Below are 17,482 nucleotides of genomic sequence, written 5' to 3' on the forward strand. Positions count from 1 at the left end.
AATCTGTCTGAAAAGTAGTCTGAATGTGTGCATATACATACTTAGAAGGTTATTCACTATAGCACATTATAGAACAATTATTGGAATCAACTTAAATATTAGTAACAGATTGGCTAAATAATGGTATATCTGCTTCCATGGTTAAAGTTGGACATACATGTTGACAGAAAGGATATGCAGAATGGGGTGCCTGGCTGTCTTGGTCAGTACAGTGTGCAACTCTTGATCTCAGGGTTTTAAGTTTGAGTCCCACATGGGCATAGAGATTACTTAAAAATAAAATCTTAAAAAATGGTATGCAGAATATATTAAATATAAAAAGCAGGTTTAGGGGTGCCTGGGTGGCTCAGTCGGTTAAGTCCTTGACTCTTGATTTCAGCTCAGGTCATGATTTTGGGGCTGTGTGATCAAGTTTCACATGGCCCCCTCTAAAATAAATAAATAAATAAAATATTTAATAAAAAAAATAAAAATAAAAAGCAGGTTTACTGAATAGTGTGCATGTTATTATCCTATTTGTGTTAAATTTAAAATAAAAAATGCATAAGTTTTTAATAATATTTTCCAAAAAATTAAAAATGGCATGGGGAGTCTTTCATTAAACTCCACACATGCACTCTCAAATTAGTAAAAACAAACATTTTTCTCTTAAAAAAAGAGAAGGTATTAAATTCACTCTTTATTCTCTTTGAAACTAAATGAAGAGCAGAATCAGAATATATTTATTTATTGCTGGGACCATGGCTTAATCTCATAGTTTTGGGGGGAAAACTACTATTTCCCATGGAGGTATATAATAGTTTAGTATAAAAACACACACGCTTTTTTTTTTCTCTGAGCAATTTGAAAGTAAGTTGCAGGCACCATGATCCTTTACTTTTACACAGTTCAACATGCATCTCCAAGAATAAGGGGACTCCCCTGCTCAACTACAATTATTACTGCCTGTGAAAATAAACAATAATTTCATAATATCTAATATTCGAAACATTTTTGAATTCCCTAAATTGTTTCCCCAAGTATCCTTTTTTATCTAACCAGGATCCAATTGAGTTTTATGTATTTCATTTGCTTATTATGTTTTATTAGTCTCTTTTCATTAGAGCCAGTTTTCTTATAGAAGATTCCATATTTTGCATTTAAATGATTAGCATATATCCTGTTTATTTAATCTCTCTCATGACAAGGACTTAAAAATTTTTGTTCTGAACAGTTTTTTATTGTGGTGAAATATATATAACCTAAAAATTAGCTTTTTAACTATTTTGAATTATATGCTTCAGTGACATTAAGTACATTCACGTTGTCATGTAGCCTTCACTGCCATATATCTCTAGAAATTTTTTGTCTTCCCAAAATGAAACTCTGTACTTATTAAAGAACCATTTCCCTCGTTCCCCTCCCCTAGCCCCTGGTAATCACTATTCTACTTTCTCCCTCTCTGAATTTGACCTCTTCAGAGACCTTGTATAGATAGAATTACTCAGTGTTATGTCCTTTTGTGACTGGCTTATTTCACATACTATAATAGCTTCAAGGTTTGTCCATGTTGTAGATGATGTATCAGAATTTCCTTCTTTTCTAGCATGAATAATATTCCATTGCATATATGTACCATCTTTTATTGGTCATTGGACAACGGACAGTTGGGTTGTTTTCACCTTTTTACTTATTGACTATGAATTTTTTAAAAAAGATTTTATTTATTTATTTGACAGACAGAGATCACAAGTAGGCAGAGAGGTAGGCAGAGAGAGAGGAGGAAGCAGGCTCCCTGCTGAGCAGAGAGCCCGATGCGGGGCTGGATCCCAGGACCCTGAGATCATGACCTGAGCTGAAGGCAGAGGCTTTAACCCACTGAGCCACCCAGGTGCCCCGACTATGAACATTTTAAAACATACTTAAAGGTAGAGAAAATTGTACAATAATAACTCACTCAATTAAATGATCATCAAGATTTTTGCCCCATTTTAACCCCAATGTAAAGTATTTATCGTTTAAAAATTCCTCAAAGGAAAAAAAATTCTCGAAGGACATTTTCTTACAAATTCTCAATGCCATTTTCATGCTTAACAAAATAACAATTCTTTGGTTAGTTGGTATCATATAATACCTGGTCCATAATCTAATTTCCCTGGTTGTTTCAAAAAATGTCTTTTCTAGTTGGTTTGTTGGAATCATTAAACAAGACCCACACACATTATATTTGGTTGCAGTGTCTCTAATGCTTTTTTAAATTCGAGCAGTCCGATCTCACTTCCATTTTTTTCTTTTAAGATTTTATTTATTTATTTGACACACAGAAAGAAAGAGACACAGAGAGAACAAGCAGGGAGAGCTGCAGAGGGAGAGGGAGAGCCAGGCTCCCGACCGAGTAGGGAGCCTGATGGGGTACTCATCCCAGGACCCTGGGATCATGACCTGAGCCTAAGGCAGACACTTAACTGAGCCACCCATACGCTCCTCACTTCCATTTTTTAAGGTGCTATTATCTTAGTGCGTGACAGACTCAATTATATTTGCATCCATTTACAGGGGAAATCTCTCCCCCAACACACACATTTTAGAAGAATCAAACACTGTATTTTGAAGTTCTGGAACCGGTCTTTTAAGGAAATATTTCAAGTGGTTACAAAAACACGCTGTTTCTAAGCATATCTCCATTCTTGTCACACGACCGCGTTACAATTTCCCAAACCAATTCTGGTCTCGGTAGATGCAGCCTTCTACAGTAGGGGGCAGAATTACCTCTCCTAGAGGTCAAGAGCCGAGGAAGCCCCTTCCCTCATTGACCTGAGGACCGGTTTTCAAGTGGAAAAAAAAAAAAACAAAAAACCAAAAACCAAAAAACAAAGAAAACTAAGTGAAAGTTTCCTCTGAATAGAGATAAGGTAAATTCCCGTAGAACGTGTTGTTAAGGAAATATTAGTGAATTCAATAATACCGACTGGAGATTTGGCTCGAAAGAGCAATCAGGTTTGTTTAAAGGAGGAGCAGAGCGATTGGAGGACCTCAATGGAGTGATGGAGGGCAACTAAGGGACTAGGGTGAAGGGTTGGATAAACAGCGTCTAAAGAATCGAAACCTGCTCAGTCATTGCCGCTGGAGCAAAGAACCCGACACTTGGGGGCAAGCTCCTAGGGCGACTGGAGTTGAGAGAAGGACGGGAGCAAATTTCAGGGAGTAACTCCGGGTGTCCAAAAGGTAGTACTGGAGCCAGTTTTTCGAGGGACTGGAAAAATCCGGGAAAACGTACTGGGCAACGAGCAAGAGAACAAACCACTCCCGCCCGCCTCTCCGAGCCCACGGTAAGACCTGCCCTACCCAGGGTGCGCCTCTGACAGATGACCATCGTCACGTAGGTGGCGTGACGTGTCCACGCAGGTGGCGTGACGTGTTTGCGCGTCACCACTCATGCCTCCGCCGCGGGAAGTAGTCCCCATCGTGCCGGCTCCAAAGGGAGCTGGATGTAGGAACCTCCAGCCCCTCAGGACGTGAGTTCCGGGAGCTGCGGGCGCGCAGCCAATCTCTGGGAGGGGGGCGTGGCTATCTTGGTCCCGCAGATCCCTCCGCCCGCGCTCGTTTGTGCCGAGGCTGAGCAAGCCGCCATTTTGGATGCTGAGCTTTAAGTGCCAGGTTCCTCTCAGCCGTTTTCACGCCTGGATTCAGGCAGGTGAGTGTGGCAGTCTTCGCGTCAAGGGTCTTTGTTTTGTTCCTCGCGCTGCGCTCCGAGTTTAGGAGTCCCTAGTCTGGGATTCAGACGAGCCTTAGGTGGCAAGCGAGGAGAAAGGGAGGGATCCTGGGTTTGGGGTCAGGCCGGAGGTCAGGCCGGTGGTCCGTGGTTCGGGAGGCCGTCTGAGGCGGGGGGCTTGGCAGGGCCGGGACCCGCTTGGATACTGCTAGTCCTGGCTACTTGAGGCGGCGAAACTTTCCTGTTGTTCTTCCTGCCTCGAGGAGTCTCCGCCCAGGCGGAAACGCCGCGGCCTCGGCTTCGGCTCCTGTTGGTGACAGCGCTCGGCCCGCGGTCTCGATAACACCCCTGTGCCGTTTCCACGGGTCCAGAGAGACTTCGGAAAGGTCGGGGTCCGCGTTGACCGCGAGAGTCCGTTCGCCTGTACCCGGCGGGGCGGCCTCCTGAGGCGGTTCCCCCTTTGGCCGGAGGAGATTGCTCTTCTCTTTAGCATAAGCGAGCTTCGGTCTTTGCCCGGTTTCGCAGACTCCTCCGTGTCTTATGGGAAACCCCTGTGAGGAGCCCGAGGCCCTGTCCTTGCCTCTCTCCTCTTTGTGTTCTCAGCTCTCCTTTTCCGGGGTGCTGGAGCTGAGGACTCGAAACTCGGCAGCGTAAACTTTTGCCAGGATCAGGATCCATGGGAGGGTCCGTTTACAAGTAGGCAGTAGGAAAGACACAGCGGCTTTCATTCTCTGCAGTAGTAAAATTAAAAGCCGCACATAAGTAACTCCTATCGGGGATTGTAATTTTTTGTTTTGCATCGTGAGTTTAACTTCTCATTAAAGTTTCATGTAGACTAAGGAGTAATGAATTCCCTCATCTAGCTTCAACAACGATCAGTACAGGGCCAGTTTTGTTTATATCTCTCCTTGTGCGTGTATTTAACAAAATAGTAGTTGAGATATATGTGAGTGAGTGTGTATTCATGTAGAAGCGTTTGACTCCTTTACCTACAATCCAGTAGTCTGTGGGAAATTTTGCTTTTACAACTTTCTCCGAATCACATCTAAAGGGGATAAAAGACTTGGTAATATCCTTTTCTTAGAAGATAAGAGTGTTTTGAAACTTTAATGTTAACATTGCATTTTAAAGTCACCCAGTTTCTGAGTCCTGTCATTTTTTAAAGTACTGTTACTATTCTGTCCAAATTACTTGTTTTTACTCTGTTCTAGTGCCTCTGGGATTCTAAGTGATCAGGAGCTTCCAGAATCTCCAACTTTAGTCTACTTAAATTCTCATTCCTTTAAAATTAGATTCAAGGGACACCTGGGTGGCTCAGTCAGTTAAGTGGCTGCCTTCCTCTCAGGTCATGATCCCAGAGTCCTGAGACTGAGTCCTGCATTGGGCTCCTTGCTTAATGGGGAGGCTGATTCTTCCTCTGCCTACTTCTTCCTGCTTGTGCTCTCTCTCTCTCTCTCACTGACCAAAAAATAAATAAAAATCTTTAAAAAGAGACTAGAGTCAAGTCCCAGCTGTATGTAGTCTATTCTGATTTAAAAAATAAAACTACAAAATAAGGTGTAGTCTAATGAAGTAACTTCAAATATAGGAAATGTAGTATATATATGAATACCGATTTCAGCCTTATATGATAAATATCAGGAAGTTGGGGGGCTAATTTAAAAATTACTATGGAATATTAGACAGCCATTAAAATAAAGCTGAAGACTGTAACATAACAGATACTATGTCACGTGATTAAAGGACTCAGTAGTGTCAGAGTCCATGATTACAACTGTAAAATATGAGGAAAAACTCTGAGTAAACATATACTCAGGGACTTTTCTATAATTGTTTTATTTTAATTTTATTGAAATAAGACAAAAATACTTTCATAATGCATACACATTTCAGTATTTATAGCTTCTTTCAGAATATCTTGGTGGTCTCTGCTTTCTGTAGTCAGTACTTGTGAGTTTATGCATGATGCTGCTGGTCTTGTGGCCCTTCATTTTACTAACTTTTTAATCTTGATCAAAAATTAAATTTAATCTTGATTAATTTGATTAGCGAAGATTTGATAATGGATAACTGAAAATACAGTAAAGTTGGCGTTCTCTATTCAAAGTTTTTAAGGATTGGACTATACTAACTTAGAAATGCTTTCTAGCTTGTTTGTACTCTTATGTTACCTCTTCATAGCTTCCTTACAGTGGTCGTACCTAAATTTGTTCATTTATTTTATAGGGAAGAAGTATTCAAGAAAAGTAAAATATGTTTCAAATACAAAGTTTTCCTTTATACGGCATAATATCATCCTAGCCACTATTGACTCTGCTTCCACCCTTCCCCACTTGGCACTTTTGGAGCTACATACTCTAAAGCTTGTTTCTTAGGACTTCAGGATCTTTTTTGCTTTCTTTCTTTTTTTAGGAGAGATTTTATTTATTTGAGAGAGAGAAGGAGAGCAGAGATGAGGAGTGAAAGGGAGAAGCAAACTCCCTGCTGAGCAGAGAGCTGAGATCATGACCTGATCCAAAGGCAGACACTTATGACTGAGCCAACTGGCTGCCCCACACCTTTTTTTTCCCCCTTTCTATTTTTAACTATAAATAGAGCTTTCAGGGTTACTACTGCTGGACAGCTTCACAGTTTTGGGCAGCAGGTGTGAGCTGCGGCAGTCTCACCTTCCTCCTCCAAATAATGTGAGGAAAGACTCAATCCATGGTTTTACACCTTCTCTTACTTGGAATAAAGAGATCCTTCTTTAAGAGGCTCTTTAAAAAAGAGAGAGAGAGAAAAGCCTCCCGGAATTGAATGATGAAAGAGGGACTAGCTGGGTTTGTTGTTCCAGATTTAAGGATTGGGATTAAATGAGGAGTTGGGAAGAGCCAGGAAGGGCACGTGACATAGTGGTACACTAATAAAAATAGATCAGTATAGGCATACCCTGGAGATATTGTGGGTTTGGTTCCAGACCACCACTATAAAGTGAATATCACAATAAAATGAGTTAAATGACTCTTTGTTTACCTTTTTTTTTTTTTTTTTTAAGAGTTTGTTTATTTGAGAGAACACAAGCAGAGGGACTGGCAGTGGGAGATGGAGTAGCAGGCCTCCTCTCTGAGTAGAGAGCTAGATGCAGGCTAGATCCATCCCAGGACTCCAGGATTATGGCTTGATCTGGAGGAAGACTTTTCCTTTTTTTTTTTTTTTTTTTTTTTTTAGATTTATTTATTTATTTATTTGACAGATCACAAGTAGACAGAGAGAGGGGAAAGCAGACTCCCTGCTGAGCAGAGAGCCCAATTTGGGGCTTCATCCCAGGTCCCTGGGATCATGACCTGAGCTGAAGGCAGAGGCTTTAACCCACTGAGCCACCCAGGCGCCCCTGAGGGCAGACTCTTAACAGACTGAGCCATCCAGGCACCCCGAATTTTTTTTTTTATTTTCAAAGTACATATAATAATTAATATTATACTACATTGTAGCCTGTTAAGTGTGCAGTAGCTTTATGTCTGACAAAACAACATGCATATCTTAACTTAAAAAATATTGCTAAAAAAAGGCTAACCATCATCTGAACTTTCAGCAGGTTGTAACCTTTCTGCTGGTAGAGTGTCTTCCCTCCATGTTGATGGCTGCTGACTGATCTGGATGAAGCTAAAGCTGTGGCAATTTCTTAAAATAGGAAAATAATGGAGTTTTTGCATTAGTTGACTTTCATGACTAGTTTCTTCAGCATATGATACTGTTTGATAACATTTTATGCACCATAGAACTTTCTTTCAGAATTTGAGTCTCAAACTCTGTTGCTGCTTTATCAACCAAGTTTATGTAATATTCTAAATTCTTTATCATTTCACTGATCTTCACAGCATCCTTACCAGGAGTAGAATTCATCTCCAGAAACCAAGTACTTTGCTCATTCATAAGAAACAACTTCTCATCAAGGTTTTGTCATGCAATTCACTCACATCTTCAGACTCCATTTCTAATTTTAATTATTTTGCTCTTCATACATTTATTGTTGCTTCCTCCACTGAAGTCCAAAACCCCTCAAAATCATCCTTGAAGATTGGAATTAACTTTTTCCAAACTCCTGTTATTACTGGTATTTTGCTGTCTTGTCATGAATTAGATGTTCTTAATGTTATTTAGAATGGTGAATCCTTTCCAAAAGGTTTTCAGTTGACTTTGTCCAAATCCATCAGAGAAATCACTATCTATGGCAGCTCTAGCCACGTAGGATATATATCTTAAATAATAAGACGTGAAGATTGAAATTACTCTCTTGATCCATGGGCTGTAGAATGGATGTTTTGTTAGCAGGTATGAAAACGGTGTTAATCTCATTCATACCTCTCCATCAGAGCTCTTGGGTGACCAGGTGTGTTATCAATGAACTGTAAAAGGAATCTTTTTTTTTTTGAATACCAAGTCTTGGTGGGCTTAAAATACTCAATAAACCATGTTGTAAACAGATGTGCTGTCATTCAGGCTCTGTTATTTCATTTATAGAGCCCAAGCAGAATAGACATAGCATAATTTTTTTAGGGCCTTAGGATTTTCAGAATGGTAAATGAGCATTGGCTTCAACTTAAATTCACAGGCTGCATTATGCATTAGCTCCTAACGAGAGTTAGCCTGTCCTTTGAAACTGAATCCAGGCATCGAGGTCTCTCGAGCTGTGGAAATCGTGGATGGCATCTCCTTTCAGTGTAAGGCTGTTTCATCTACATTTAAAATCTGTTGTTTAGGGGTGGCTGGGTGGCTCAGTTGGTTAAGCATCTGACTCTTGATCTTATCTGAGGTCTTGATCTCAGGGTTGTGAGTTCAAGCCCCATGTTGGGCTCTGTGTTGAGCATGGAGCACTTAAAAAAAAATCTGTTTAGTATAGTTACCTTTATTAATTATCTTGGCTACACCTTCTGGATAATTTGCTGTGGCTTCTGCATCAGCACTTGCTTCACCTTCCACACTTGTATACTATGGAAAATGGCTTCTTTCTTTAAACCTCATGAATCAACTTCTGCTAGCTTCAAGCTTTTCTTTTGCAGCTTTCCTTTCTTCTCTCAATTTGTAGAATTGAGAGGACCTTGCTCCGGATTAGGCTTTGGCTAAGGGAATGTTGTGGCTGGTTTGATCTTTTATCCAGACCACTGAAATGTTCTCCATACCAGCAATAAGGCTGTTTCACTTTCTTACCATTGTTCACTGGGGTAGCACTTTCCATTTCCTTCGAGAACTTTTCCCTTGCATTCACAACTTGACTAACCTGTGTGAGAAATCTAGCTTTTAGCCTATCTCCACTTTTGACATGTTTTCCTTATTACGTTTAATCATTTGTATCTTTTGATTCACAGTGAGGGACGCGTGACTCTTCTTTTTCCTTGAACACTTCAAGGCCATTGTAGGGTTATTGACTGGCCTAATTTCCATCTTGTGTCTTAAGGAATAGGGATGCCTAACTAGGAGCAGAGAGATGGGGGATAGCTGGTTGGCGGAGCAAAGAACATACACATTTCTCAGCAAAGTACATTGTCCTACGTTGGAGACATTGGTGGCACCCCAGTACAGTTTTACAATAGTAACATCAGAGGTCACTGATCACAGATCACTATGACATATGTAATATTAATGAAGAAGTTTGAAATACTGTGGGAATTAGCAAAATGTGGCACAGACCTGGAGTGAGCAAATGCTTTTGGAAAAACAATGCTGATAGACTTGCTTGATGCAGGGTTGCAAACCTTCCAATTTGTTTAAAAAAAAAAAAAATACGGTATCTGAGAAGAGCAATAACAAGAGGTTCGTCTATCCATAAACTAGGTAGAATACTGAGAACTGCTTTTGTAATCACTAGTTCATAGGGTTTATGTTATAGTTGTTTACATGTCTTACAGTTTTTTTTTTTTTTTTTTAATGTCATTCTCCTAGATTGTGAACTCTTTGAAAGCTTTAGGGTTAGGTCTTATTTACCTGTCTGTGGTGGCTTAGCACAGTGCTTGGTAGAAGTACATGTAAACATTTGGTGAGTGAGTGCATAACATTTAAGAATAACCTCTGAATAATAAAAGGAATTTTAAGTGAGTTATTGGACAGTATTAGTACATAGTATGTGTACATGTATTCACATATACATTTGTTCATATATATGTTTCTTTTATGTATATAGATGTTTGTGTATGTATAAAACAGTAACTTGACCAGAATATTTTATTAATTTTTAGATTAATTATTCCTAATCATGCCAAGTACAGAGGTTATGGTATTTAGCTTTGGAAGCAGGTTCAAGTCCTGAAACGGTAATGAAGTGATATTTTATATTAGACTAGTTTGGGGTCTAATGCTTTATTTCATATATTGATAATTATTTAGGATAGATTTTTAGTTATTACCTTTGTGGTTTAATGTCACTGTCCTTTTTTAAATTTATTTTTTATTTTTTATAGATTTTATTTATTTGAGAGAGAGGGCACAAGTGGTAGGGAGAAGCAGACTATTCCACTGAGCAGGAAGGTGGGTGCAGGGCTCGCTCCCAGGACCCTGGGATCATGACTGGAGCTGAAGGCAGATGAAACCCTTTTTTTTTTTTTTTTAAGATTTTATTTATTTATAACAGATAGTGAGAGAGGGAACACTAGCATGGGGGAGCTAGAGAGGGAGAAGTAGGCTCCCTGCTGAGCAGGGAGCCTGGTCTGGGGCTTGATCCCTGGATGCTGGGGTCATGACCCAAGCTGAGGGCAGACGCCCAACAGCTGAGCCACCCAGGCGCCCCATGTCATTGTCTTTAATGATTCATTTTTTAATTTCTGAAAGTTGAAAATCCTCGAAACCTGGAGGCTTCCAAAGTTGGTTTGGTGGCTTCCAAACCTGGCTGGCTCTGTCAGAAGAGCATGCTACTCTTGATCTCTGGGTTGTGAATTTGAGCTCCAGGTTGGGTGTAGAGCTTACTAAAAACATAAATTAAAAAAACCTAATAAAAAAAAAAGAGGGGTGCCTGGGTGGCTCAGTGGGTTAAGCCTCTGCCTTCAGCTCAGGTCATGATCCCAGGGTCCTGGGATTGAGCCCCACATCAGGCTCTCTGCTCCACAGGGAGCCTGCTTCACTCTCTCTCTCTGCCTGCCTCTCTGCCTCCTTGTGATCTTGGTCTGTCAAATAAATAAGTAAAATCTTTAAAAAAAAAATACTCAAAACTGAAGTTTACAAAATACTTTGGCAAATTATTTTTCTTTCCTTAAATTTAAAACAAAACTAAATTATGTTAGTTGGTGGAATTTAAAAAAAATATTACTTTTCTTTAAATTTCTTACTGAATAACAATAGTGACAGCTTTGTACAAAGCACTAGTGTGGGAATAACAATGGAACCACAGAAATAGTGTTTGATTAAAAAAAAAAAAGAAACTTTGACTTCAAGGAGCTATACTGATTATATACAGTTAAAGTCTTCCAGTGACTTTGAAACTGGTTAATGAAAAAAGTTAAAGCTGGGGAGGAGAGATACAATGCATATCTTAAGCATTTTTATTTCAACCTAAAACACATTAAGAGTCCATTTATCATTTAATTCTCATACCAGCCTTACGAAGTATGTGAGGGTTCATGTAATACTGGTACTAATTTTCTATAGATGATTGATGTATTAAGTGTTTAATAGAGAAGCCAGTTGGGCCTGAATTTCTTTTGTTTTCCTTTGGAATTGTTTTTAATTTTAGATTCAATTTTTGTTGCGTATGTGGGGTAATTACATTTTCTATTTCTTTGTGTCAGTTTAGAGAGGGCCTCTAAATCTTGGGGTGCCAGGGTGGCTCATTCGGGTAAGCATCTGCCTTTGGCTCAGGACATCTTGGGGTCCCTGGATTGAGCCCCGCTTTGGGCTCCCTGCTCAGTGGGGAGTCTGCTTCTCTCTGTGCCCCTCCTTCCTGCTCTGCTCTCTCTCTCAATATCTCTTTCTCTCTCTCTCTCTCTCTCTCTCAGGAATAAGTAAACAATTAAAAGGTTTTTTTCTAGATAACCAGCATTTGGTTTTGTTGCTTTTTCTCTAGTTTCCTCTTCAATTTTATTAATTTTTGCCTTGTTTTTATGGTTTCCTTCTGCTTGTTTTGGGTTATAATAATGTTCTTTTTACAGTTCCTTATGGTAGAAGCTTAGATTACTAATTTGAGACCTTTTCTTTTTTTTTTTTTTTTTTTTAAAGATTTTATTTATTTGTCAGAGAGAGAGAGAGGGAGAGAGAGCAAGCACAGGCAGACAGAATGACAGGCAGAGGCAGAGGGAGAAGCAGGCTCCCTGCCGAGCAAGGAGCCTGATGCGGGACTCGATCCCAGGACGCCGGGATCATGACCTGAGCCGAAGGCAGCTGCTCAACCAACTGAGCCACCCAGGCGTCCCGAGACCTTTTCTAATATAAGCATTTAGTGTTGTAAATTTCCCCTTAAGTACTGTTTTTTAAACTACATTCACAGGGGGCGCCTGGGTGGCTCAGTGGGTTAAAGCCTCTGCCTTCAGCTCTCGTCGTGATCCCAAATTCCTGGGATTGAGCCCCGCGTCGGGCTCTCTGCTCAGTGTGGAGCCTGCTTGCCTTCCTCTCTCCCTCTGCCTGCTTCTCTGCCTACTTGTGATCTCTGTCAGATAAATAAAATCTTTAAAAAAAAAAAAAAACAAACTACATTTCACAGGTTACAATGTTTTTATTTTCTTGCAGTTCAAACCTTTAAAACCTTTTTTTTTTCCCTGTTTGCAACTTCCTCTTTGATCTGTGGATTATGAAGAAGTGTGTTAATTTTCAAGTGTTTGGAAATTTGTTGCTATCTTGTTAGCTGATTTCTAGTTTAGTTCCATATGATTAAAGATCATACTTTGTGTGATTTCCATTCTGTTTTGTTAAGGTTATTTTGTATCCTGGGATATGGTATACATTCAAATATGTTCTTTGTATTATACTGTGTTGGGTACAGTGTTCTGTAACTATCACTGAGATATAGTTGGTGGTTTGGTTGTTTGTGCTGTTCATTTCTTGTATATCATTGCTGATATTCTACCAGTTTGATCAATTACTGGTGAAGGCATGTTGAAGTCTCCAGCTGTAATTAGTGATTTATTTCTTCTTTCCTATTTGTCAGTTCTTGCTTCGTATTTTTTTTTTAATATTTATTTTTTATTTATTTGACAGATCAGAAGTAGGCAGAGAGAGAGAGGCGGAAGCAGGCTCCCTGCCTAGCAGAAAGCCTGATGTGGGGCTCGATCCCAGGACCCTGAGATCATGACCCAAGCCAATGGCAGAGGCTTAAGCCACTGAGCCACTCAGGCGCCCCTGCTTCGTAATTTTTGAAGCTCTGTTTGTTAGGTGCATTTACTGTTAGGATTGTTATATTTCCTTGGTGATTTCTCTCTATCTCTAAATAATTATAGATATAATAATAATAATTATATTATATTATTATATTTTATTATTATTATTATTATTATATAATTATAATTATATAATACTCCTTTTTTTAATCCCTGGTTTTCCTTGCTCTGAAATCTAATTTGTCTAACATTAATATAGCTGCTCTAATTAACTTTAACTTTCTTTTTAAAAATTGATTTATAATTGACATAAAACATATTTCAGGTATAAAAATGTAATGATTAGGTGTTTGTGTATAGTGTGAAGTGATTGCCACGGTAAGACTAGTTAATATCCAACATCATACATAGTTAACAACATTTGTTTCTTGTGATAAGAACTTTTGGGGGCGCCTGAGTGACTCAGTCAGTTAAGCGTCTGCCTTCAGCCCAGGTCATGATCCCAGGGTCCTAGGATTGAGCCCTGCAATGGGCTCCCTGCTCAGCAGGGGATTCTGCTTCTCCCTCTCCTGCTCCTCCTTGTTGTGCTTTCTCTCTCTCTCTCTGTCAAATAAATAAATATATATATATTTTAAAGATTGTACAAGTAGGCAGAGAGGCAGGCAGAGGAGAGGGGGAAGCAGGCTCCCTGCTGGGCAGAGAGCCCGATGTAGGGCTTGATCAGGACCCTGGGATCATGACCTGAGCCGAAGGCAGAGGCTTTAACCCACTGAGCCACCCAGACGCCCCAGTAAATAAAATCTTAAAAAGTGTGTGTGTGATAAGAACTTTTAAGATCTACTCTCCCCAACTTTCAAATATGTGATACGGTATGATTAACTAATTTGTACATTTCTATCCCTATGACTTATTTTATAACTGGAAGCTTATACTGAATTGAGTGGAGGGGGGAAATAAAAACTTTTAACTTTCTTCTGATGAGTGTGTGATAGATCTTTTTTATCCTTTTACTTTTTTTTTTTTAAATTTGAGAGCGTGCATGTCCATGTCAGTGGGGAGAGGGTCAGAGGAAGAGGAACAAGCAGACTCCCCACTGAGCAGAGAGCCTCACTCTGGTCTCCATCCCAGGACCCTGGGCTCATGACCTGAGCCAAAAGCAGAGGCTTAACCGGAAGCAGATGCTTAACTGATTGAGCCACCCAGGCACCCCAACTTATTTATTTATTTATTTATATTTATTTGAGACAGAGTGAGCATAAGCAGGGTGGAGGAGGGTCAGAGGGAGAAGCAGGCTCTCTGCTGAGCAGGGAGCCCAACATAGGGCTCAATCCCAGGACCCTGAGATCATAAGCTGAAGGCAGCCACATAACTGACTTAGCCATCTAGGCACCCCTTAAGATTTTATTTATTTCGGGGGGCAGATTGTGTGAGTGGTGGGAGGAACAGAGGGAGAGGGACAAGCAGATCTGTGTTGAGTGTGGAGCCCAGTGTGGGGCTTGATCTCGACCCTGAGCTCATGATCTGAGCCAACATCAAGAGTTGGTTGTTTAACACACTGAGCCACCCAGGCATCCCTCATCCTTTTACCTTTAACATACTCATTTTATCATATCAAAGTGAGTTTCTTGTTGATAGTATATGGGGTGGGCCATTTTTTGGGCAGTTTCTGTACTTAGGGATTACAGTAGGTGTACTTTCACGCTGTACTTAGAGTCAGTAGTTTACCACTTCTGTGGAATATGGAAACATCATATAGATCACTTTACCCTGCCCCCTTTATCCCATTATGTTACGTTTATCTTACGTGTTTAGATACATTGAAAATTCCATTTGACAGTGTTACTAGTTTTGCTTTTAACTATAAAAAATGACATCCTAAGACACTCCAGAGTCATCTGTTATATTTCCCAGATATTTTTTTAAATCTTTAAAAAAAAAATTATCTATTTGTTAGAGAGAGAGAGAGAGCACAAGCAGGCAGAGTGGCAGGCAGAGTGATTAGGGACTCGATCCCAGGATCCTGGGATCATGACCTGAGCCAAAGGCAGCTGCTTAACCAATTGAGCCACCCAGGTGTTCCTCCAAGATATTTATATCTGTAATGTAAGTTATAGATATTTTCAGTTTCTTTCTTTCTTTTAATATTCCAGATTTCCTTGTGGTGTCACTTCTTTCTGCCTGAAAAACTTCTTAAGAGCAGGTTTGTTGGTGACAAATTCTTCTTTAGTTTTCCTGCATCTGAGAATGACTTTATTTCACCTTCATTTCTCAAGAGTATTTTTCAATGGATAAATTTGTGCTTAACAGTTCTTTCAGCAATTTAGAACTACTTTTACACTTCTCTTTGGTCTCTATGATTTCAGATGTGAAATTTGTAGTCATTTGAATAGGTCATCTGTAAGTAATGCATTTTTCTCTGGCTGCTTTCAGTATTTTACAAATTTAGTTTTCAGCAGTTTGATGATGATGAATCTGGGCATATATTTCTTTTGGTTTATTCTGTTAGGAATTCCCTAAGCTTTTTCAGTCTATAGATTTATGCCATTTGCTAAATTTGGGAAGTTTTCAGCATACAATTTTCTTTTTTTTTTTAGGATTAATTTTGTAGTGAGCCTGTGTACAAGTGGTGGCAGAGGCGGGGTGAGAGGCAGAGGGAGAGGGAGAATCTCAAGTAGACTCCCAGCTGAGTGTGGAGCCGGGTTCCCTGGGATCCTGACCTGAGCCAAAATCCAGAGTTGGATGCTTAACTGACAGCCAGGTGCCCCTCAGCCTGTCGTTCTTCACGATTTTTTGGTACCACTTTTGGAACTCTTGAGGACATAAGTATTAGATCTTTTGCTATTGCCCTATAGACCTCTGGGACGTTTTTCACTTGGAAATGTTTTTAAATCTCTTTTTCAAATTGGATAGTTTTTATTGATTTATGTTCAAGTGCCCTGGCTCTTTCCTCTGTCATTTCCAGCCTGCTGTTGAGCCCATCAGTGAGTTTCTTACCTTGGTTATTGTTTGTTTTTCAATTCTAAAGTTTCCGTTTGTTTCCTCTTTATATCATTTTCTTCTTTTTTTAATATTTTATTTATTTATTTCACAGCCAGAGATCACAAGTAGGCAGAGAGGCAGGCAGAGAGAGAGGAAGGGAAGCAGGCTCCCCACTGAGCAGAGACACCCCCCCCCCCCCCGCCATGTGGGGCTTAATCCCAGGACCCTGGGATCATGACCCAAGCTGAAGGCAGAGGCTTTAACCCACTGAGCCATCCAGGTGCCCTCCTCTTTGTATCTTTTGTTTCTTTTTCTTTTCTTTTTTTTTTTTTTTTTTAAAGATTTATTTGCAAGAGTGAGACTGTGGGTGGGGGAGGGGTTGAGGGAGAGAACCCTCAAGCATACACCCTACGGAGCCTGGAGCCTGACTAGAGGCTCGATCTCCTGACACTGGGGATCCTGACCTCAGCCGAAACCAAGAGTTGGACACTTAGCTGAATGACGAAACCAAGAGTTGGACACTTAGCTGAATGAGACATCCATCACTCTCTTGCTTCTGTTTAAGGACTGCTCATGTTGCTCTAAGTATAGCTAGTTCATTAATTCTCACTGCGGCATAGTAGTTTGCTGTATGCACTTGTCATATTTTATTTGTCCTCTTGTAATGGACACATAATGTTCTGCCACCTTCTTACTACTATAGGATCCTTATACATGTGTCTTCATGGCTCTCTACAAATTTCTTTGAGGGTTTATGTTCAGGAATGGGATTGTGAGATCCTAAGGTATATGTGTACATTACCTTACATATTAAGACATACATTTTAGGGGTGCCTGGGTGGCTCAGTGGGTTGAGCCTCTGCCTTCGGCTCGGGTCATGGTCTCGGGGTCCTGGGATTGGGCCCTGCATCGGGCTCTCTGCTCGGCAGAGAGCCTGCTTCCCCCTCTCCCTCTGCCTGCCTCTGCCTACTTGTGATCTCTCTCTGTCAAATAAATAAGTAAAATCTTAAAAAAAAAAAAAAAAGACATACATTTTATTGAGTACTGTTAGACTGATAGAGTATTACCCTTGCAAAGGAAGGAAATCCTGTCATGCTACAAAATGGACTCAGACTTTACTATTATATATGTGTCAGAGTACATAAACAAAAATAAACAGCATGTTTTCTTTAGCCATTCATCTGTCAGTGAACATTTGGGTTACTTTCACCTCTTGGCTGTAATAAATAATGCTGCTAGGAACATGGGTGTGCAGATACCTCTTTGAAATACTGTTTTCAGTTCTTTTGGATATATACCCAGAAGCAGGATTGCTGGATCATATGGTAGTTCTATTTTCAGTTTTTTAAGGAACTACCATACTGTTTTTCCATAGTGGTACTCCATTTTATAGTCTCACCGATAGTGGTACACAGGGTCTCAAGTTTTTTTCCATTTCCTTTCCAACACTTTTTTTTTTTTAAGATTTTATTTATTCGACAGAGCACAGGCAGAGGGAGCTACAGAGGGAGAGGGAGAAGCAGGTTTCCTACTGAGC

At 40.1% G+C, this 17,482-nt stretch overlaps 1 protein-coding gene across 5 annotated transcripts in view; it reads left to right on the forward strand.

Moving 5' to 3' along the window:
- Positions 1 to 3,471: 3,471 nt before the first annotated feature.
- Positions 3,472 to 17,482, forward strand: part of IST1 (IST1 factor associated with ESCRT-III) — a 33,366-nt gene continuing 19,355 nt past the window's right edge. For 4 of the 5 annotated variants that reach the window (XM_032854036.1, XM_032854038.1, XM_032854041.1 and 1 more), the window contains exon 1: positions 3,549 to 3,673. The gene's annotated coding sequence lies outside the window, so the exon portion shown is untranslated. Of the gene's footprint in view, positions 3,495 to 3,548; positions 3,674 to 17,482 lie in introns of those variants that run through there. The other variant, XM_032854037.1, reaches the window with a different exon arrangement.

Source organism: Lontra canadensis, unplaced genomic scaffold, assembly GCF_010015895.1.
Source record: "Lontra canadensis isolate GAN:19392208 unplaced genomic scaffold, GSC_riverotter_1.0 scaffold8, whole genome shotgun sequence".
NCBI lineage: Eukaryota > Metazoa > Chordata > Mammalia > Carnivora > Mustelidae > Lontra > Lontra canadensis.